The 24,905-nt window shown below is 31.1% G+C and overlaps 1 protein-coding gene across 1 annotated transcript in view; it reads right to left on the reverse strand.

Annotated features, from left to right (window-relative positions):
- The window catches only part of LOC119608865, a 48,754-nt gene that overhangs the window by 11,076 nt on the left and 12,773 nt on the right, over positions 1–24,905 (reverse strand). The window contains exon 2 of the mRNA XM_037963423.1: positions 6,737–6,788. The gene's annotated coding sequence lies outside the window, so the exon portion shown is untranslated. The remainder of the gene's footprint in view (positions 1–6,736; positions 6,789–24,905) is intronic.

A 24,905-nucleotide genomic window follows, 5' to 3' on the forward strand; every position in this document is an offset into this window, starting at 1 on the left:
TTGTAAAGAAATGCAACTAAAAACTATTACAACAAGGGCATTAAAAACAAGTATGAATTTATAGTCGGGCATGGCCGACCATATGAAACCCTACACCAGTTTTACAAATTTTGATTATTTATTTAATAATAAAGTATTTAATTTCATTTTTACCTTAATTCAGAAATATTTTAACAATTTGTTGACAAAAAAAGGGATTTTATAAAAGAGGGGTTATTTGGGGGCAGGGGGTTAATATGTTCCTATCCTTATAAATTTTGGTAGAGGGATTTACGCCTACATCAGTTATTTATGCAAAATATCATCGTTATATTAGTGTTTATAAGTTAATTTTGACCATCAAGTAATTTGTTTGAAGGGAACTTATTACGGGGGGATGAGGCCCGATCATTACGAAAATCAGAAATATCATTAAGACTTATATAAAACTAAATTTTGCCGAAGGGACAGACAGACATAGCTAAATCGACTCAGAAAGTAATTCTGAGCCGCTTGGTATAATTTAAGGTGGGTGTAGGATAAATATTTTCAGCACAAACGCATAATACCCTCCCCACTATAGTGGTGTAGGGTATAATAAACAGTTAAATTTGAACAAGTCAAAAACAAGTGATCGAGTGACTAGAGAGAAAAACAAAAAAATTCAATAAAAGGTCACATGTTTTGTATTAATAGTTCATATTTAACAACAACTATTTACAATCAATCATGAATTAGCCTTAAAGTGAAAAAATAGAAAAAAATATAATGTTTTTTATTTTCAAAACAAATATTTATTTCTCATTTTCTTATTTTGATAAATGATGAAAGTCAAAATCAAAAAGTCAAAGATTAAATAAAAAGCCTTTAAGCGGTAGGATTAAACGAAAATTTTAAATTTTGAAAAATCAGAAAAAAATTAGCCAATGATTGATTGACATGAACAGTAGCAAAGAAAAAACAAACAAACAATCAAAAAAAAAAAAAAAAAAAAAAACGCTAGAAAATTTTTAAGAAAAAGAAAAAACTGCCAAAGATTGACATTGAAAATATGTTACTTTTCAAATTGTAATGATTTGAAATGATCTTGACAACTTAAACATGTTTAATAAAATAAAAATACTACTAATTTTAAACAAAAATTTTTTCCATGAACATTGTTTTATTTCAGCTATTTAAGATGCATCTTAAGTAAGTGTTTTACAGCTTAAATAAAATTTAAATAATTTCATTTATTTATGCATTCATGTTAGGCCTTTTGGCTATTGTTTGGAATTTTATTTTATAATTTTATAAGAAACAGCACATGCATGTTACCATTATGCAGGAAATGTTTAAATATTTACTTTTATTTTCTTTGAAAAAAATTATAAAAAAAAGTTAAATATTTTGTTAATGCGTAATGCTTACCAAGTGCTGACTGAGTTTGTATGTCTGATTTATCTAAAGTTGCATGTGATTGATGATAATGAAAGTGAATATTTGATTTGAAAGTAAATGTAACTTTCGTAGTTATTGTTGTTGTTGTAGTTTAGAGTTTGATATATGAATGTTTAAGTTTTTTTGTTGTTGTTGTTGTTGTTTGCTTTTTTTTTTTTGGTGCGTTTTTCTATTGTGATGTTGCAACAATTGCTAATTGTTTCAGGTGTTTACATATTAGCCATGAAATTGTTATTGTTTGATGTTTAAGTTAGTGTTTGCTGACTAGTGTTGAAAGCACACATGCCTACAATCATAGTAATGATCATTTTTGTGTGCATGCATACAATTTTTTGGTTTATCAATTTGAAAGCTTCTTCCTGTCGTTTAACATTTTAATGCGTTTTATATTGTGAAAGATTTAAAGCTATTTTTAACATTTTAAACAAATATTTGAGGTAATAACTAAAAATTGTTTGTTTAGAAAAAATTTTAGATGAAAATTAGAAAAATATACCAGTTTTACTGCTTGATAACTCTGTCTATTTCATAGATTTGTGACTTTTAAAGTAGAGCTTTTTGGTCAATCTGGTATGAGGTCTAAGGGAAATAATACGTTAATTTTAAACAGTTTGTAAAATAGCATATCACATAAAAAAATGTATACATATATATCCAAAATTGCGACCTGTTGTTTGACTATAAGGTTTCCAAAGATGGACAGATGAACATAAGTTAATATCAATACATGTAGCATCAATATTTAAATATATAAGTTAAAAACCTCAGCTATAATGCTTCTTATAGTAGTACACATGATGTACAGCATAAAAACAACAAAAACCTTTCAAATACTTTATTAAACATGCATCAAAAAACAAAAGACTTAAGACACAAACTTCAAAAAAAATCAAAACACTTAAACTTAAATAATAAACATAAAATTACTTTTCCTTTCAATATTGCATGCAACATCAGTAACAAGATAAATATTTCTATTATTTGAAAACTTTAACTTCTTTATAAGTCACTTAACGTTTGTTTATATATTTTCTATTCATATTTATTTTTATTTAAACATTTTATTACGTGTTAAACTTAAAAAGAATTTTTCAACGAAAGTGCGTTTAAAACACTTGTCTCTTTTTTACCTTATGCGGTTTTAAGTCATGTCTTTGTTTTCCATAGTATTTTATATATTTTTTTAAAGACATTCATTACAATGCTGTCTATGGTTAAACATAAAGTGCGGCTTTGTAAGACATCATTGATGATGATAATAATAAAACAACAAATATTGAAAAACAACATTTGTCACTTTTTAAGCCTTACCGAGTAAGATAGCCTTGAACAGTGTACATATATATAATATTTCTTACTTATGTAGTTTATGGAATGTAGGAGTCCAACTTTCATTTTATATGGTGACTATAAAAAACATAAAAACGAAACTGAACAGCCAAACTAAAAGACTTCAACACTACAAGATCAACTTATGATTATATGGCCTTCGTTTTAAATGTGTATTTATATAAAGATATATTGAAGCTTCTTTTTAGGCACCCTATTTATCGAGAAAATAAAGGGTACTTAGGGTTACTTTTGTAAAAGTCAAAAATCGAATATTATTTATGAAGATATCCTCCATTTTATTAGGACACATCAGGATTATAAAAGCGTTATAAGATCAATTCTAACTTGTGCTTATAATAGTCTGGAGGAAAGTGTAACACTTCAGCGAACATGTTACTGTAATTGAAATACTGGAAATATTGATGAATCATTTTTTGAACCAAAACATAACCAAGATACCGGTATTCACAATCGAGATGCTTTTATCTTTAGATGAGTATACCCAAACTGGTTACACAATACGATCGTTACACGTTATGTCGGCCAGTTAAACACGATTGCATAGAGGGAACAGGAATTGTCGGGAACTGTGATACATAGATTGTGTGTACTAAAAGATTGTGGTCAAGCGGCTGTCAAACTAAAATCTTGCGGGAATCAGGCGGAAGTTCTTGTTATGAGGGAATATGTCAAATGCATTGGGTTAAATGTAGCGTCAACAGAGGTCAGACAGTCAGAAAGCCATTAGGGCGATATCAGTTGACAAGGTTGAATATATCACATTTAGACGATTAGACCACAACAATACCTTCCAGGCGGACGTCCGTGCTATCACAGTATTTTCAGCAGACAATTTCAGCTGACAAGGTTAAATCAAGGAATACTTTTCCTGTGTTAACCTCTGCATCATATAGTTACAAGGACATTCGGAGACAATAGGCAATGAAACAGCGAATGCACTCGCTATAAAGGGAAGAGCTTGAGGAAGTGAATCTGTCGAATGCATAACTCATACAGTACCACTCAAATTCTATGGGGTAAAACTGACGAGAAGCCTCCTTAGAATAGAAAAGTCTGAGGTTATATGATGTTACGTATTCTTGGTTGACACACAGGTTTACTGGCACAACTATTCCCCCCGGTGCATGTTACTTTGTCGAACCGGCTTCACCTAGGTGTAATTTCAATTAGTGAGGTAAAGAAGTACAATAGGTCGTGTCTAGTTGGGCTTCATTCCTTGGAATATTTGTCCCAGGGTCTGATCAGCGAACATGTCATTTCGGTGTCCACGTAGTGGCTGCAGTTATGTCGGATGTTTTTCACTATGAATGAGTTTTATGATGGGTCGAATGGTGATGGATTTACGGTATTCATATTCACATGTTATCGATAAAATCAACTTTTTTGTCTACTTCCTTTTCAGGATTTAAACTGTTCATGTCAGTCTTACCACATAGTGTTTACACTTTCTTGGCTATTAATGCAAATCGTTCTTCGGTCTACTAAACATATCTGTAGGTTCTGTTGCCGAATCAGTAGAAGCCAGCAACAGGACTGCGATGTTCAGAAAGGGACAATAAAGAGTAGTTTCTAGCTCATATTGTGGTTGAAAAATACCAGCGGGGGATAGGGGTATACGTCCGGTACTCATAAAAAGCACTCGGACTTATGGCATAAATATGAGGAACGATTTTAAGCGAACGCATTTAAACCAATTATGTACGTCTGAAGGTTCAGTTGCCGAATCAGCAGAATGAATTCTATTTGTGTGATTTTGGATTGTTGTCGAGAAATGCTTCAGATATTATCTTAAGATTACTGGACAGGAAGCTATGTGATTAAGATGATCAGAAAGGGGTGTTGGTGAGTAGTTTATAGCCTACCTTGTGGTTGAAAAATAGCACTGTGGGGAAGGTCTACACGCCAGGTACTCACGAAAAGCACTTGGATTATGGCGAAACAATACGAAATTTGGCGAACGAATTCAAACGAATGTAGAGCATGCGGAAACTCTGACATGTCATTGCTATTGGCTTTTTTGAAATATTGGATTGGAAAATTCTAAGAAACTACGCACAGGAAACTGCCTTTCTCAATATTACTTTCATATATAGTTATATAAGGGTTTACCGCCAAAACTTTCCATTAAAAGGGACGCACAACAGAACCGATGGCGATCTAAGCAATCCATCTGATCTGATCTAATGTAAATACATACCCTTGCGGGAATCTCTTGAACATTGAAGCCTCAGAATTCGAGATATAAGTAATACCTAACAACGAAAGTAGCATCAACAGAGGTCAACAGAGGTTAACATACTTTTCTACAGTCGGAAAGCAATTAGGGCGATATCAGCTGAATGAATTTTATCTGTGTGATTTTGGATTGTTGTCGAGAAATACTTTAGATATTATCTTAAGATTACTGGACAGGAAGCTATGTGATTAAGATGATCAGAAAGGGGCGGTGGTGAGTAGTTTATAGCCTACCTTGTGGTTGAAAAATAGCACTGTGGGGAAGGTCTATACGCCAGTTACTCACGAAAAGCACTTGGATTGTGGCGAAACAATACGAAATTTGGCGAACGAATTCAAACGAATGTAGAGCATGCGGAAACTCTGACATGTCATTGCTATTGGCTTTTTTTTATCGAAATTAGATCCAAATCTGTTTAGGATCGATGTTATTTGAAATATTGGATTGGAAAATTCTAAGGAACTACGTACAGGAAACTGTCTTTCTCAATATTACTTTCATATATAGTTATATAAGGGTTTACCGCCAAAACTTTCCATTAAAAGGGACGCACAACAGAACCGATGGCATCCTAAGCAATCCATCTGATCTGATCTAATGTAAATACATACTCTTTCCTATGAAGATTAGACTTTTGAAAAAAATAATGGTACCGTACAACAAATTCGTCTCTCCTGATGTCTGCAGTTTTCCCCATTTGTATTATTTGTATTTTTTCAAACAGCATGCATGGTCTGACTATAAGTCTGTTAAGTCTCTCTAACTCTAATATGCAGTAGTAATTACTATTCACCTGATTTTCTTGGTAATTTTTCTTACGGTCTAATATCGAGAAGACAAAATGCAATAACATCATCATTATCGTTTCACAACATTGTCATTATCATTAAAATAAAGTAAAGTAAGTGTGATGGCTTAATGTTGTTGTTACTAGTGCTGGCGATTAGTTGAAAATGAAAAGCGATAAATGTAAAAATAAAACAATAATAAAAATCAATTGAAAATAAATTATAAAATCATTATAATTACTCAAAATTGATCAGTTTAAGTTGATTTTGGTTTTTAATTAAAATATGTTTGTTTTGTTTGGATGTATTTAAAGAGGAATAGAAAATGTCATAAAAATGAAAGTTTTAATTTATTTGCTAGACGTGAGCATTTCATTTAATTGCTTTATTTAAATTTATTTTTTATAGAAATATTTTAAGAAGATTTGTTTTAAACATTTGCTTTAATATTTGCGCAAATTTTTTGTTTTTTAAAAATCATAATCTAATCTTAATAAAGTTTTTACAAATTCAAAATATTTATAAGTTTGCATGAATAATGACCATAACTTTGTTGATTTTTTTAAGGTTCAGATAGAAATTAATCACATAATTATACATAGTTTTGCATAATTTTGTATAAAAACATTTTTGTCTTAAATTTTATAATCCATATATAATATGTCTATCATTTATAATTAAGAATTAATTACATCATTACGTGTTTGCTCATTAAAATATTCCAAAAAATGAAAGTTATAAAAATGCCATTAAAAAGTGTATAAAACAAAGAAATGACTTATAAAGAAATTTATTATTAAACAATAAAATTCCATAAAAAAAACGAAACAGGAAAAGTGACGGATAAAATATTTATAAATAAAATTTACAAGAAAATCAAAAGGAAATAGGAAGAAAATTAACACTTTTTTTACTTCAATAAAATAAGATAATTTCTTACCTGTTGTGCTCTCTAAGACAATTTTACACTTTTTTTTCTTAACGCTTCAAATCTGTAAATAAATTAAGAAAAAAAAAAGAGTTGTTAGTTATCTATTATTAGTTCAAACAAATTCAAATCATGTACAAAAACATTTTAGCAAAAAAATTTACTTTCACAGTATGAAAAAAAATGCAAAAAAAAAAAAACTAACTACTAAATAAAACATGTAAAAGAAAATATACATATTTAAAAATCTAACAAGAAAACACACAAAAAATGTGTTGTTCTCGTATGAAATTTCTCTACCAATTAAATCCACATTGCTGGGTATTTAATTTAATAGATTTAAAAATAAAACATTTCTTTGCTTAGTTGCTGCAGTTAAAATGTCATAAAATATATCATAAATAATAATAAACCTGTTAAACAAAATACTAGATGGATATTGAGTGAATACTTTATGTCTGGACAAGGTGATATTTATCTCCTTAACATATGAACGACAGCATTATGCATCATATAAGCAAGTTTACATATGCTACTTGTTAGTTGGTATTGATGGTACTGGTGCTACTTGATTTTTTTTTTATCAGTAGCATGATGCCATTATCATATTTTTTCATCTTTATAGACATTGTGTTGTGCGGTCCACTGGCCAATCGACCACAAATGGGTGTGTTCTTGAAGACAGTCGTATGCTATGTAAAAATATACGGGTATCGGGGACAAGTTCCCTAATTTCAGAGGAACACATTCCATTATAGTATCGATAGAACAGTGAAATACATCCCACATTGCGACGGTGCTCCAGTGAATCAATAGAGTTGAATACCCTTCTGTCACCGATAAGTACCTTCGCCCTCTATTGTACGCGGTCGAGGAGCTCCAAAATAGACTTCGAAGCTCCGGCCCATACATGGGAGTTGTATTCCATTTTCGGTCGAATATAAGTGGTGTAAATAGTGAGAAGATCAGATGGAGTGAAGTATGTTTTACACCGAGACACTTGAATGCTTCTTTCGACAGTTGGAAAATGTGTTTAGTCCATCGGATATCGCACTGTATTTTCATGCCCAGAGCATCAAGAGTTTCTGATTCCTGAATATTTACACCACCCATGGGGTCTGTTTACACGACCCCATTCAGAGATTTTTATCAAGTCATGATTAAGCGATTCATTCATATTGCGCCTCATTGCCCCAATCTCTAAAGGTCTTGGCCAATATTTTAATTAATAGGAATGGCAGATATTGCTGTCATTGGCAAAAGAGTAGATAGAGTTGGAAGTTTGACATAGAAAGTCATTTTTGAAGATAAGAAATAGGGTAGGAGAAAGAACGGAGCCTTGTGATGGATTCACTAATCTAAAATTCTTTCCTTAGAACTCGATCCCAATTTTATGGCCATCTTTCCAGCAAAATCCCTATACATAACATATTCTTACTACCTACTGTTGCAATAATACGTTCAGACCTCCCTTATAGTTGTATACCTGCCTCAATCCCCCATCTGAACTCTCATATTATTTTGTACGGTATAGCGACCAACATGTAAAGTCTCCCAAAAAGAAAGTTTATTGCAAATATTCTATATAAAGAAAATTTTACCCAGATATTGATACAATAGTTTACATCTACTATTATTTGCACTAAAGCTTCATAACATCCAGTAACAATGGATTCACCAATCTCAAATCCCGCATTGATAACTCGAACGTAATTTTGTAGCCTCTTTCCAACATTGTCTTGTTACTTTACTTATTCTTACGCAGTTTCTGACCAGCCTCAGTCCCATCCTCTAAACTCTTTGATTGTCCAGCACGGTCTACAGACCACTATGGAAAGTCTTCCTTTAAGATCAAAAGTCAAAAGTTTAACATGAAGTTTAATTATCCTAGATCTTACGTAAATCCAGTTCGATGCTCTAATGCTCGATTACTGAGATAAAATATGTCTATTGTAATCGTTAAATTCAACAACTAATACACCTTTTACAACAAAAATATTAATATACAATATTACAGGGGTCGTGAGGTGAGTTTTCGTAAATATTGGTCTCATAGACGGTGTCTTAATTTTGAATTTATGTCAAATACACTTTAAGCTATAATTTTAAAATGGGAGCTTTTTCCGTAGGAAGTGCTATAGGCCATATTTATGTCCAGTAAAACGGACTGTGTTCAGTAAGTTATAAACATATAAACCTATTGTCGAGGATAAATATTTAGAATCCGTTCCGTTTTCTTGTCTTAAAAAGCTTTGGTTGGTTGCACAACCTACATATGTGCAAACCCGGCAGCAATATCCAATTTTATCTGTAAGGTCTCTCCGTAAGGTCTATATCTGTGAGATATAAACATATAAACCAATAGTCGAGGATAAATATTTAGAATCCGTCACGTTTTCATTGTAATGTTAGTTCTAGTCTTAAAAAGCTTTGGTTGGTTGCACAACCTATGTGTAAACCCGGCAGCGATATCCAATTTTATCTGTAAGGTCTCTCTGTAAGGTCTTTATCTGTAAGTTATAAACATATAAACCTATTGTCGATGATAAATGTTTAGAATCCATCCCATTTTCAGTGTAGTGTTAGTTCTTGTCCTAAAAAGCTTTGGTTGGTTGCACAAACTATGTGCACACTCTGCAGCAATATCCAATTTTATCTGTAAGGTCTCTGCAGGGAATATAGAATGTTCCATTAAGAACATTTTGTTTTATGTTAATTAATTGGTGTTGTTGTAGTCTGTCAGTCCGGAAGTCGTGCATTTAATTCCTACTAGAAACTCTGATGGATTAAAATATGGCGATATCATACGTGACAAAAAACGGAAGTGTTTTTAAAGTACATGTAAATATTTACGAAAATCTGCGAATTCTGAAGGTGTATCTTTTTTGTTTTAATTTCTTACACTATGGGACATATTGTTCATTAGTAATCCATAATTTTTAAATAAAAAAATAATATAATTTTATAATAAATATTTTTAAATATCGTATGTGAGAGATTTTTCCCCTGATTTTTGTTAGGTTATAAAATATATATTTTGGAAATATATGCATGCACACACTTCAACAAATCAAAAGGAGTAGGAAAGTGCAGTCGGACATGGCCGACCTATATACATGTTTAAGCAATTTATAGATAACAAGTAAGAGTGTTATATTCGGCTGTGCCGAATCTCATATACCCACCATCAAACCGTATGCCGTAAAAGGAATGCTCCCATATAAACATCAGGGTGATGTTTGGAATATAGCTTAAGACAATTATGGACCGAGCTCTTTTGAACTAACAAAATATTAATTTTTAATATTTTGTACTGTACTTGTAATTATCAGAGTTTTCTTCATCAAATTTTCTAAAGAGGATCTCATATGTGGTGTATGGTCAATTGTTGACCTATCCTCATAACTTTTTGTAGACTGATTTTGGTTCATATAAAACTTGTTTACATTCGCTGTTCTCGCATTTTTATGCCAGCAATTAGCGTTCATGTAATTTTATAAAGTGGCTTATATGGGGGTAGGGTGAATTACCGACACATTCCGCATGAAATTCGGAGCGAATTTCATAACCGTATTTCATAACTCATATTTTTAAGCCAGTAATGATCGTTTAAGAAATTTTCTAAAGGGGACCTTGTATGGGCGGTAGGGTAAATTATGGACCGATCCTCCCTAAATTTAGTGGAGAGATTTTGGCACGCATTAAACTTATGTGCGTCAATTTTCGTCACTACATTCATATTTTTAAGCCAGTAATGAGCAGTATAGTTATTTGCAGAGGGGGCCTTATATGGGGGAAGGGTCATTTATGGGCCGATCCAAAAAAAATTGGTACCGAGATTTTGGCTCGTAAGAAACTTACGTGTGTAGCATTTCATCGCTTTACTCTTATTTTTAAGACAGTAATGAGCGTTAAAGCTATTTCCTGAAGTGGACCCAATAGGGGGAGAAGGGCCAATTATGAACCTATCCATTTTAAAGTTATTAAAAAGATTTTGGCTCGCGAGGAACTTAATTGTGTAAAATTTTATTGCTATATTCGTATTTTTTAGCGTTAAAGTCATTTTCAGAAGGGGACCTTATATGGGGGGTAGGGTCATTTATGGGCCGATCTTAAAAAAAAATTCGTAGAGCGATTTCGGTTCGTAAGAAACTTATTTATACCGAATTTCATCGCTATAGTCGCATTTTTGGACCAGTAATGAGTGTTAAAGTAATTTTCTAAAGGGGACCTTATATGGGGGGTAGGGTCATTTATGGGCCGATCCTCAAAAAATTTGGTAAAAAGATTTTGGCTCACATGAAACTTATTTATGTCGAATTTCATCGCTATACTTGCATTTTGTGGCCAGTAATGAGTGTTAAAGTCATTTTCAGAAGGGGACCTTATATGGGGGGTAGGGTCATTTATGGGCCGATCCTGAAAAAATTTGGTAGAAAGATTTTGGCTCATATGGAACTTATTTATGTCGAATTTCATCGCTATACTTGTACTTCTGAAGCAGTTATGCCCGTTGAAGCTGTTTTTTGGAGGTCCACTTGTATGGGGGCTATCCGAAAAAGTGGACCGATATTGCCCATTTTCAATACCAAACAAACCTTAACAATAGAGAATATTTATGCAAAATTTCAACTGCCTAGCTCCTCTCGTGTGGTCCCTATCGTGATTTCAACAGACAGACGGACGGACGGACGGACGGACAGACGGACAGACGGACGGACATGGCTAGATCGTCTTAGAATTTAATAAGGACCCGGAATATATATACTTTTATGGGTCTATGAGCAATATTTCGATGTGTTACAAACGGAATGACAAAATCAATATACCCCCCATCTTTTTTGATGGTGGGTATAAAAATAAAAAACTGGAGTTATATAGCGACTAGGGTCAAATATGGACCGATCTTCATAAAATTTTGGGGTGTGATTTCAATTCATATAAAACTTATTTGTGCCAAATTCTATCATAATACTAGTGATTAGAGGTGAGTTACGGACGTTTAAGTGTTTTTCTGAAATTAAACATTGAATGGAACTAGGCTCAAATGAGGTCCAATCGTTATGAAAATCGGCATAATGGTTTAGGCTTATAAACATTTTAGATCTGCCGATTTTTGAAGGGATAGTATTATAATTAACAGAATTATGAGCTAAAAAGTGATATTTTCGGGTCCGTCGGGTCCGTTTGTATGGGGCCGAGGTGTAAAAGTAGACCGATTTCAAAAATTTTCAACAGTCTTCGTATTTGGTGCTACAAAAGATAATATACCAAATTTTTTCATGGAATTGCCCATATGTATATCACCCTAACTAACTGTGTTATGTAGATGATTTTTATTGTAAAATGAATTAAAATCGAAGCTATTATTTAGGCAATACGATATCGATTAATCAGAGGCAAATGAGATTTTGAGATTCACTAAAATTTCTGATCAATAGACTTCACATTCTATATTGTAATACGATATCGATTAATCAGTGGCGAATGAGATTTTGAGATTCACTAAAATTTCTGATCAATAGACATTATATTCTACATTGTAGATCATCTTAAAGTTGATATTGAAGATCTTTTCACTACACTTTTTGTTTCCAAGAATTTAACAAATTTAAAAGCGAAAACACTTGTTTAAAAATTAAAATTTTTGCAGCAAAAGAAAGAAAGAAAGAAAGATTCTTTTTGTGCTAGTATTTTGCTATGGCTGCCATGTAACGTTTAAATTTGTTATTGTTTATTTGAAACAGTAGTCAATTACAAAAACTACAAGTAAATTTGTTACACTTAAGCCATTTTTTTTGTTGCACAGAACACGCATTGAAGCTTGTTAAAATGTGGTAAATAAATGTTTGCTGAAAACAACATAATGTAGAGGGAGGATGAAGAAGAGGGGAAAACTTTATTCAATTCATTCACTTAACACACGTTTATTAGTTTTTGTTTATCTCTTTCTTTTTATTTTTCATTTATTTATAATATTTTTTGCTTTAAACAAGTTTTCCTAAATTGTGACCCAATTGCCTAGTTTGTTACTTCTTATAGTATCGTTTCATTTTATTTACATGCCACCATAACGACGATAACAACAGCAACAAAAACTAAACAAAAACCTTGCCTTACAAATACCAATACCAAAGCGAATCAAAACCACAGAGCACTTGTTGTTATTTCTTAGATACTATTCGATGGAACCAACCATAGGCCATGTGACACATTATTAGGGAAGAGAAAAGAGTTGAAAGAAAATTGCACATAAACCACCAACAACAACAGCTGCAAACATTCAAATATGCAAGTATGCATTGTAAAAGTACAACGTGTTATTGCAAATATACATACATACATACATAAGTTGTCAGTCAATACATTTTTGTTGTAAACTACATGTTGCTAGTACTTTGTTAGCAACTTGTATTGTTTGTTTGTTGCCTGCTCTTCTTGCATTCAGTCACACAATTGGCGCCTATTTATATCTACATACTAGTAGATACGTTGTAAATACTTTCAGATACATTTAATGAATGTTTGTATCTACGAGTTGGAGTATGTGTTGTTGAAGAGTTATTGGGTGATATGCCTTAGTAATTTTCTATGTTACCATCTTAATATTTGTTATTTGTTGGTATTTATTTACAGATTACTGCAATTACTTCTAAGATACATTTATGTATATTTAACTTGCTGCCTGGGAATGTTGCACAGACATAAAGTTAACTTAAGAAATATAAGTTTTAATGAAATGCAAATTGTCTTATAATTGTGGTGTAATAAAAATGATTAAGAATACTGGCGTTTAAATGAGGAGGTTAATGTGATGTTTAAAGATATGGAAGATTTAGAAAGAAATGGAAGATAAATAGTTTTTTTAATGGTAAATTAAGGAGGGGATTTTCAAACAACAGTGTTGTAGATCTGACTTAAGGATTGAACTGCGTTGAATCCGAATCTGGCCTCAATCATCAATCCATCATATTTGGGATTCGAGATATAGTGTCCCAAGTTTGAAAAAACTACAATTTTGGCTCTTTGTTTGAAGTTATAACAGCATCAGCTTTACAATAATGGCTTAAGTTCTAACATATCTTCTTTCTTCTTCGAGATATCTCGCCTTATTTATGCCAATTCTTCAAATTGTTTTCTGTAAAATTATTGAGATATTATCCTTTGAAGTTTATGGACAGACATCATTAAATCGAATCAGAAATTGATTTTGGAACATCCTTAGGTAGGTGTGAATCCAGAATTTTCATTCGTTAAAAACAATATTTACAAAGCATAATATCATCCGCACTATAGTAGTGTAGGCTATAAATACCATGAATATGCCGAAAACCATGAGTTTTCAAGCATTAGGTGAAGATGAAAAAAGAAGATACGTTAGATGTTAAGCCTTTGTTTGAAAGTTAACAGCATGGACTTTCAGATGGCATACAACATTTTATAAATAAAATAACGTCTCAAAAAGGGCCAATAATGGTGTTTTTCAAATGTTAGGACACGATATCTTGCGGTTTGATCAGAACATCTATCTTATCTGGTATTACAGTACAGTAGTCAGTGGTCCTTAAGATTCGACTTGGGCTGTCTATTGTTAGGTCCCTAAATCGCGGAAAGAGAATCTTGGTTAAAAGATTGATGCTTTGTGAAAATAATGTTTCGTAAAAAATATTCAATGATCAATCGTCTTTACATTGGCATTATTGCAATACTCGGGTAATAGAGGTGCTACCAATACCTCAATTCTGGCGGAATTTAAATTTGAGTAGTTATTTGATTAAAAGTCTGACCAGAGTACCTTTTCAATTTATTACCATGGGAACCAGTCCTATACTGGTTTGGGTGCACGTAATAGTAGTTGGTTCAATCCCACATCCCTGGAAGAGAACGTTGTTTAAACACGTTAAACCTCAAGTGTTCAGTAGATCTTGTCTTAGTTCGGTATAAGTTATTTGGTGCTGTTGTTAAATAGAATCCGTTTTGGTGATCTGGCTGAATGACTGATACGTTGCATTATTGGTGTTAAAATCGGTGCAAAAGCTAGTAGGGGAGTCTTAGATGTTATGAAAAGTGCAGTTTGGGCTATCAAAGTGCACTATAGGGTTTGTTTTCGAATCAATACTTAGTAGGTACTAGGGTGATCGATTATTCGACATTTTCCAAAAACCGGTTTTCGAATAGTTCGAATAGTTGACATTTAAAAAAAACCGGTTGATATTTTTCAAATTCAGAAAAAACCGGTTAACCGGTTTTTCATTATAAATAAAAAAACATATTTTAATTTGAAAAACTTAATGTTTATGTTTAAATTTGATTAATAAAACATGGCCCGAAATGATTTTTAACAGTTTAAAAGATTATAACTTTAGATCTAGTCGTCTGATTTACATTATTTCTTTAATATAAAAAAATTAGGAAAAAAGTGGGACACTTCTGTTAAACATAAGGTAATCATAGCTTATTTTAAAAGCCCTGTTTAGGAAATTTGCATAGGCATTCCAACACTTCCATAAAATTTCAGCCGTAAATTAATTATTGTAATTGGAATATAATCTTAAGATTGATAAAATTTTATCAAATAGTTATCAATTTTACAAAAAAATTTTTTTTAATTAATTAGGAAAATCAAAAAAGTTTAACTAAAGGAGCTTTCGACTCGAATATTTTTAAAATTTAGGCGGGCTGTATTATTATTTACTTAAAAATTTCATTTAAATAATCTTTGAATACAAAGCAAATAAAAGTATTCGAAACCGGTTTTTAAAAAGTGAAAAAACCGGGTTATTCGATATTCGAAAAATCAACATTAAGAAAAAACCGACACTGGTAAAGCAGAAAAAACCGGTTTTAAAACCGGTTGAAAAATCGAGTCGATCACCCTAGTCAATCCGAAATGGTGCAAAGTGCATGTACATGGCCCGGTGTCCGTCATGTAAAAAAATACAATTAGGTGTTTTTTGCAAGTCACAAAAAGGCTCAAGCTGTGGTTGTGGAGTCAAGGAAATGTGGAGAATCATATAGACCCTTTGGACTACCGAATGGATTAGATGTACCCAAGAATTTCTAGCTAAGAATTCAGCGTGTAGCTATCGATATTGTCACTAATACTAGTTTAAATATGTGTTAAATTCTACCCTGGGGAAATAATTATGGTTGATGGAATTGGAAATCGGGTCATTCCGGAGTAGATATCTAATTGTCGTAGGATTGCAATATGCAATTAAACGATTGAAGTTGAAGTTTCAATGAAACTATTATTTTTTACCTTGTACGAACATTTTGGAATTCATAAATTCTTTCAACCAAACCGAACCGATTGAAAATCGGGTCATTCCGGACTGGATATTCAATTGTAAGAACCAAAAGACAATCAAACTACTGAATTTGAAGTTTTAATGAAATTAAGGTTAACATTCTAAAATGAAATCGTTTTCAACTACAAATTTTTGAAATATAATTAGAAATTTCTGAAAAATAAATGGAAATTTCTGAAATATAAGTGGACATTTATGAAATATAAGTAGACATTTCTGAAATATTAAAAACAATTCTGAAATATAATTGGAATTTTCTGATATATAATTGGAAATTTTTGAAAAATAATTAGAAATTTTTGAAACATAATTGGAAAATTCTGAAATATAAATGGAAATTTCTGAAATAGAACTAGAAAATTCTGAAATACAACTGTAAATGGTGTAGTGTGACTTCCTATTTAAACTTAAAATTATTATTTTATAGTTTTTTTTTTTTTTTTTGCTCTAAACGTATATTTTAGAATTTATAACTAACTGATAGCTCCCTTCAACCAAACCGGCCCGTTATTATATTTAAATACAGTACATTTCTGATCAGTGATCACTTTGCACAAATTCGCTACACTTGTGCTTTAATTTTTTTCATTTCTACACGAACAAATAAATAGAACATCATAATTGATTGATAAGTAAAAGTTTTACGACAACAAAATTCATTTAAATATATATTTTTCGAACAAGTAAGAATTTTTTTTGTACAAGTATTTCTCTTTTTAACATTTATTAACAACATTTTAAATTGAAACAATTTAGGTCAATGTACCATAAAAAGTAAAAGAAATTAATTTTTTAACCAAATATTATAAACGACAAATAAAAATCTGATAACCATAGTAGAAGTTTAGAAAAGAAAGTGTTAATTAACATTATAAACAATTTATAAAAATGTGAACACACAGACAGCTATGCAAACTTAGTACGATGTATTGAATCTAGTAATAGTTCCTGATCAAGAATTTAGGTCAAATGGATATTTATTTACATATAATAATATAATTATGTGCCGAGATATAGTTGTGCATATTAAAGTTTATTGACTTAACTTGTTCTGAAAATATGTAGTGAAATTTTTTTTATTTTTAACTGAATCAATAAATTTTTATTTAAATATTTTTAGGCAAAAAAACTAAAGTCATAAATTAATTAAATAAAAATCAACATATACAAAGTTAATGGGAATTGTAAATTAGCTAAAAATATAAGAAAAAACGCCAGAAGATTACGCACGTTTTATTTTGTTGTTGTTTAAAAGAAAAGTGAAATTTTTTAGTTTAAAAATAAAGATCGGTGGAGTTCATAACTCTGACCAATGACTAAGACTACAAATAACTAAAAAAAATGTGTTTATGTATGCATTAATGCAAATTATCATACGAAAAGCAGCTAATAGAGATGGGCAATGGAATTTTGAAAAAAAAGTACCAAAGAACTGAATTGTTTCCATTTATATTGGTAGCACAACATGTTGTATGTTATAAGAAATATTAAAAGAATTTAGAAATTTTGTAATAACATTTAAAAAAGTACTTTTAAAATAGTACCACAACATAAGTTTAATCAACTTTTTCTTTACCGGTACGTTTTGATTGAAGTATGAGTTTAAAAACTAAAATTAAGTAAGTTTTATTTAAATTTATGACTTACAAGTGTTGAGTTGCTAATGAAATGCCAAAATTAAGTTTAAACTCAACAAGAGTCGACAGTGCAGTAGTTAGAGCGGTATGTTGGTTGTGAAATAAAATGTTAATGTCAAAAACCTTTGGGAGTGGAAAAGCACATTAATAAACATAGATTCATACATACGTATAGTGGCATAAACAAACCATAAATGAATTGAAAATAAAAACAAAACTCAAAACAAATTAACAAATTTCTTTTTAAACTAGAAACCCACTGACTAGACTTGAAAGAAAGAAAAAAAAAAACAAACTCAACAACAGCAACCTGGTCAACAAACACAAATTTGTTGTTTCCAAACAACAATGAACATTAAAAACTGGCAGACATTATGAGAGCCATTTGGCCAGACAGATTGAAAATAAAAAAAAAAAATACCAAACAATCAAAACAAAATAATAAACCTGGCAACTTATGTATACAAGAAGACATGATGTTCATTTTAAATGATCGTTACTTAATGTAAACTAAAGTGTAATTGTTGTTAATAAAAATCAGTAGTATTTTTACAAAGGAAAATTATTTTATAACACTTTTGTTTTTATTTATGATTTCTAAGTGTGCCAGAAGTGGTCATTTATTAGCATAAACATTTATTTCCTTACGTCTTTCCAACTAAATGATCATTTTGCAAACGCAACTGCATAAGGAAGTAAATTCTCACAAATTGCAAATTGGATTGATAAAAGAAATTAAGAAAAAAGAAGTAAGTGTTTATGGAAATTTACATAAGATTATTACTTACTTGGATAAACTTTTTTGTGACCTCACATAAACTCTATATAAAACGCTCAGACTTTAGTAAAAATATATTGAGAGGGGAAACAAATATCAATAGCCATACAATCAATTTTCGAAATAGTTTTAAATGAAATTTCAAAAACAAAGTTGGAGTTATTAATCTATTTGTTTAAATAATTCCGTATTCAAGGCAACCAAATTTGCTTATATTTAGGTGTTCCTCCGTAACATGCCAACATAGTTAACTTCCCTCACTTTAGTACAATTGCAATATCGGGAATAGAGGTGTTACCAGTAACTCTATTCTCTTCTGTTATGCATTATTTATCCTATACTGGCTATTGGTGAGGCACCATCGGGCCACACGTAGTGGTTGAAAACAAAGAATGTTGTTTAGAAGACTCGCGCACGGTGAAATTAATATTTCGGTATAAGTTGCAGGTGCTGTTGCCGACTCAACAGGTCCCCATAGAGAAGTTATAGAGGGGACTATATGTAGGAAATGAGTTTATATAACAAGAACAGGTTGCTGGGTGATGTAGGAGTGTGTGTGATTAGACTATAGACTTGACTACAGACTAGACTATAGACTAGACTATAGACTAGACTATAGAATAGACTATAGACTAGACTATAGACTAGACTATAGACTAGACTAGACTATAGACTAGACTATAGACTAGACTAGACTATAGACTATAGACTAGACTAGACTAGACTAGACTAGACTAGACTAGACTAGACTAGACTAGACTAGACTATAGAATAGACTATAGACTAGACTAGACTATAGACTAGACTATAGACTAGACTATAGACTAGACTATAGACTAGACTATAGACTAGACTATAGACTAGACTATAGACTAGACTATAGACTAGACTATAGACTAGACTATAGACTAGACTATAGACTAGACTATAGACTAGACTATAGACTAGACTATAGACTAGACTATAGACTAGACTATAGATTACACTATAGACTAGACTATAGACTAGACTATAGACTAGACTATAGACTAGACTATAGACTAGACTATAGACTAGACTATAGACTAGACTATAGACTAGACTATAGACTAGACTATAGACTAGACTATAGACTAGACTATAGACTAGACTATAGACTAGACTATAGACTAGACTATAGACTAGACTATAGACTAGACTATAGACTAGACTATAGACTAGACTATAGACTAGACTATAGACTAGACTATAGACTAGACTATAGACTAGACTATAGACTAGACTATAGACTAGACTATAGACTAGACTATAGACTAGACTATAGACTAGACTATAGACTAGACTATAGACTAGACTATAGACTAGACTATAGACTAGACTATAGACTAGACTATAGACTAGACTATAGACTAGACTATAGACTAGACTAGACTATAGACTAGACTATAGACTAGACTATAGACTAGACTAGACTATAGACTAGACTATAGACTAGACTAGACTATAGACTAGACTAGACTATAGACTAGACTATAGACTAGACTATAGACTAGACTATAGACTAGACTATAGACTAGACTATAGACTAGACTATAGACTAGACTATAGAGACTATAGACTAGACTATAGACTAGACTATAGACTAGACTATAGACTAGACTATAGACTAGACTATAGACTAGACTATAGACTAGACTATAGACTAGACTATAGACTAGACTATAGACTAGACTATAGACTAGACTATAGACTAGACTATAGACTAGACTATAGGCTAGACTATAGACTAGACTATAGACTAGACTATAGACTAGACTATAGACTAGACTATAGACTAGACTATAGACTAGACTATAGACTAGACTATAGACTAGACTATAGACTAGACTATAGACTAGACTATAGACTAGACTATAGACTAGACTATAGACTAGACTATAGACTAGACTATAGACTAGACTATAGACTAGACTATAGACTAGACTATAGACTAGACTATAGACTAGACTATAGACTATAGACTAGACTATAGACTAGACTATAGACTAGACTATAGACTAGACTATAGACTAGACTATAGACTAGACTATAGACTAGACTATAGACTAGACTATAGACTAGACTATAGACTAGACTATAGACTAGACTATAGACTAGACTATAGACTAGACTATAGACTAGACTATAGACTAGACTATAGACTAGACTATAGACTAGACTATAGACTAGACTATAGACTAGACTATAGACTAGACTATAGACTAGACTATAGACTAGACTATAGACTAGACTATAGACTAGACTATAGACTAGACTATAGACTAGACTATAGACTAGACTATAGACTAGACTATAGACTAGACTATAGACTAGACTATAGACTAGACTATAGACTAGACTATAGACTAGACTATAGACTAGACTATAGACTAGACTATAGACTAGACTATAGACTAGACTATCGACTAGACTATAGACTAGACTATCGACTAGACTATAGACTAGACTAGACTAGACTATCGACTAGACTATAGACTAGACTATAGACTAGACTATAGACTAGACTATAGACTAGACTATAGACTAGACTAGACTAGCGGTTTACTCTGTTCATACTAGATCTGTCAGCTTTGTGTAAGAAAACAATGTCTTGACTTCTTGATGGTCTACCAACTACGTCTCAGTGTGGCTGAGTTTGAGGAAGGCTTCAGAAATGGTCTAAAGATTGCCGAACAAACCACAACGGGACTGCAATAGTTAGACATGAACCATGGGCCGGCGTTCTCTATCTTTATGTTATATTAAAAGCACAAAGCAAACAACCCTCGCGTCATCGTCGTTATTCTTTAAGAACGGTCAGGCTTGTGTCTGCTTCCTGACTTTCGACATTTGTGCGTCTCGCTAGCACTAAAAGGGAAATTGACTAATTTTTGGCCCATTTGGTGTGGTTTAACTTTTACGAATTATTTATGAATATCAATGACCATTAATGAGGTCAAAAGCTTTTTCAGTAGACATACATATATAGAAATTTAAACCTTATGGTAGAAATTGTTAAAAATTCAAAGTTAAAAGAAAAACAACAATTGCAGGATTTTTTTTTTTTTGGGTAAAAAAATTTCACTCTTTTTTTTGGGCAAATACCAAAATTAGAAAAACTTAAAAAACTTCTTGTTTAGCAGCTTTACTATAATAGAAAAACAATCAATAAAGACAAAAGTTTGGGAAGTTTTTAGTTTGGTGGTAGTTGTTTTATTAACTGGAGTTTGATTTTTTGGTAGTAAGTTTTTTTGTTTTTCGACATTTACTTTCATTTATTGAAAGAAATGTAAGCAGGTATGTTATGCCTATGACAGTGTGTATGTATGCATGTATGTGTGTCTGAGTATTTGTAAATTAAATATTTTAAACTTGAGACATAAATTTGTTAAGCCATAAATAATTCTTTTTATGAAATTAAAAAATTTTTATTAAGTCGTTTAAAACTAAGAAAGCTTAACAACAGCATAAACTCACAAAAAAATCAAGCAAATCACATACAAATTCATATTTACTCATACATTTAGACATATGTACATGTATGTATGAAAATGTTGTATGTATATTTGTAGCTGTAATATTGTCGTTTATTCAAGTTAAGATTTGTAATCATATGAAAAAGTCTTCTGTTTAAGAAAAGAAGAAATTAAAGTTGTTACTGTCGCTTGTTGTTTATTTTCGTATTTTTGTTTTTTTTTTTCTTCTGCCACTGCCACAGCCAACACTAATGTGACCGAGACCGGCAAAAAAGTGAAAGTAGCTTAACTTCTCTCTTGTTAACTTGGCTTATTATATGTATTTTGTATTATTATGTGTGATTACTATATATTGTTGGTATTTCTTGGATCTGTGTGTGTGTGTGTTTGTATGTATCTCAACTTGATCGGAAATTATTTTTAAGCAGTAGAATAAAAATGCCTCAATGAAACCTGAACCAAACGAACAAAAATGTAAGAAGGCGGTTTTTGGTATTTTGTTTTGTTGTGTTTTCTTTGAACTTTAAATTAAAAGAATTTCCAAAAAAAAAAAAAATAAATAAAAATCATAAATGTGATCTCTGTTTGACGTTAATTGTAGTTTAAGTGTTAAAAAACATGGCTTAAGGCTTTGTTATATGTTATTTAATGATTTTAACATTTTTGCTTCTATTTTTTTTTTTTGAAAGATTTCTTCTTTTGTAATAGTAGTTAATTTTTGTTATAATTAATTTTGAAAATAATCTTTAAAACATGTGATACACCGTTGTTTTTTTAAATTTAATTAATAGCTAAATTTGTTAACATTTAAGCTTGAGGCCTGTAATATAAGATTTTTTTCTTTTTTTTAGAAAATTTCATGACAAATGAAATAAAATTAGAACTTTTTGTTACCTAAGGTCTTTAACTGTTCTTATTTTTTGAAATAGGTGTAATTTGAAGCATGTTTTCAGTTTGAAAATAATATAGAATGATTAATGGTTATTTGTTTGGTTCTAGTTTAACTTAATATAATCTTAATAATAGGTTTTATTTTTCATAAAAATGTTTAAATTTAGAACAGATTTACCTAAATTAAAGAACATATATACTAGATCACGGTTATCATAATAGCTTTAGCATTATCCATAAATCATGGACTTCATTATAAACATGTGGTAACAGTGGTGTTAAAAAATCAATGTACAACCAAATTTGAAATTGTGTGAAATTTTAGGGGTCTTGAAACTAAGGCAATATGACCTTATCTACAAACTTCGGATTGAACTTCTAAGTAAATTTGTATCTCATCTTCTTCCCAATTCCATTATTCAAACCCAGAATAAAAAATTGAAAGAACTTGGTATAAATTAAAGAACATAGACATTAGATCACGGTTATCATAATAGCTTTAGTCATGGACTTCATTATAAACATGTGGTAACAGTGGTGTTAAAAAATCAATCAAATTTTAAATTGTGTGAAATTTTAGGGGTCTTGAAACAAAGGCAACATGACCTTATCTACAAACTTCGGATTGAACTTCTAAGTAAATTTGTTTCAAACTTGTTTTTCATCGTCGTCCCAATTCCATTATTCAAACCCAGAATAAAAGGTTGAAAGAACTTGGAATAAATTAAAGAACATAGACATTAGATCACGGATATCATAATAACTTTAGCATTATCCATAAATCATTTTAAACATGTGGTAACAGTGGTGTTAAAAAAATCAATGTACAACCAAATTTGAAATTGGGTGAAATTTTAGGGGTCTTGAAACAAAGGCAACATTACCTTATCTACAAACCTTATCTACAAACTTCGGATCGAACTTCTAAGAAAATTTGTTTCAAACTTGTTTTTCATCTTCGCTTCCCAATTCCATTATTCAAACCCAGAATAAAAAGTTGAAAGAACTTGGAATTTTACATTGCTAAATGAAAGTTGGCACATTTCTTTCTCTTGGGGTCTCAATTAATAAAAATTTAAAAATCTAACCTCCCCATTGGTAACGCGAGTATTTTTTTTTCGACTAAGATTTTGAAAGTTGCACACCTACGGGTAAATTCGGTAACCTCATATCTCCTAAACTAGAAAAGGTACAAAAACAGTTTTTCATTTAAAAAATAAGCGAATAGGTACTTTTTTCTTTAGGGAATAAACGGGTAAAAACTGTACACTGCATGTATCTTTTAAACCCGTGAATATACAAAAAATATTTTTGACTCCTTCATAGCTTAATGAATAAAAAAGGAATTTAGTACTTTTCGGAACTCGGACGTATGTATTGATTTGTACATGTATATGAATGTATACTTAATAATGGGCTCCCACTACGATATTGCAACTTTTTGAAATAAAATAGTTATTACTTCAATAGGGAGAAAAAAGTACCAAAAGGGGGAAAACGGTAAATTTTATTTTATTTAAACTCATTGACCCCATTTTAATAAAATTGGAGAAATTGGTATACTTAAGTTTGCTATTGGGGTGTTACTTGGAACACCGGCACAAAAGATTATTTTTTGGTACTTTTCGTTTCTTAGCTGGTAGTTTTTATATAATTTTGATTCTAGAAACATGAAATTAAGCATGTAAACCCCGGAAAAATAAGAACCTATAAAAGGGGAATTTTTGGAACTTTTTCGTTCTTTACTTTTTGAATTTTCTATAATAATGAACCTGGAAAAATATATTAAACATGTAGAGACAAGAGTAAATGAGAATCTAAAAAAGGGGTATTTTTGGTAGTTTTTCGTTTTTTAACTGGTTGTTTTTGAGTTTTTTATAATATTGAACTGAGGAATATGAACTTAAGCATGTAGACCAGAAGTAAATAAGAACCTATAAAGGGGACTTTTTGGTACTTTTTCGTTCTTCAAAAGGTACTTTTTGAATTTTTTATAATATTGAACCTAGAAACGGAGTAAATGAAAACCTGTAAAAGATGACTTTTTGGTACTTTTTCGTTCTTTAACTG

Source organism: Lucilia sericata, unplaced genomic scaffold (assembly GCF_015586225.1).
Source record: "Lucilia sericata isolate MDLA Ls3-8-SP2 unplaced genomic scaffold, ASM1558622v1 Contig000891F_arrow, whole genome shotgun sequence".
In the NCBI taxonomy this organism is placed as follows: Eukaryota; Metazoa; Arthropoda; class Insecta; order Diptera; family Calliphoridae; genus Lucilia; species Lucilia sericata.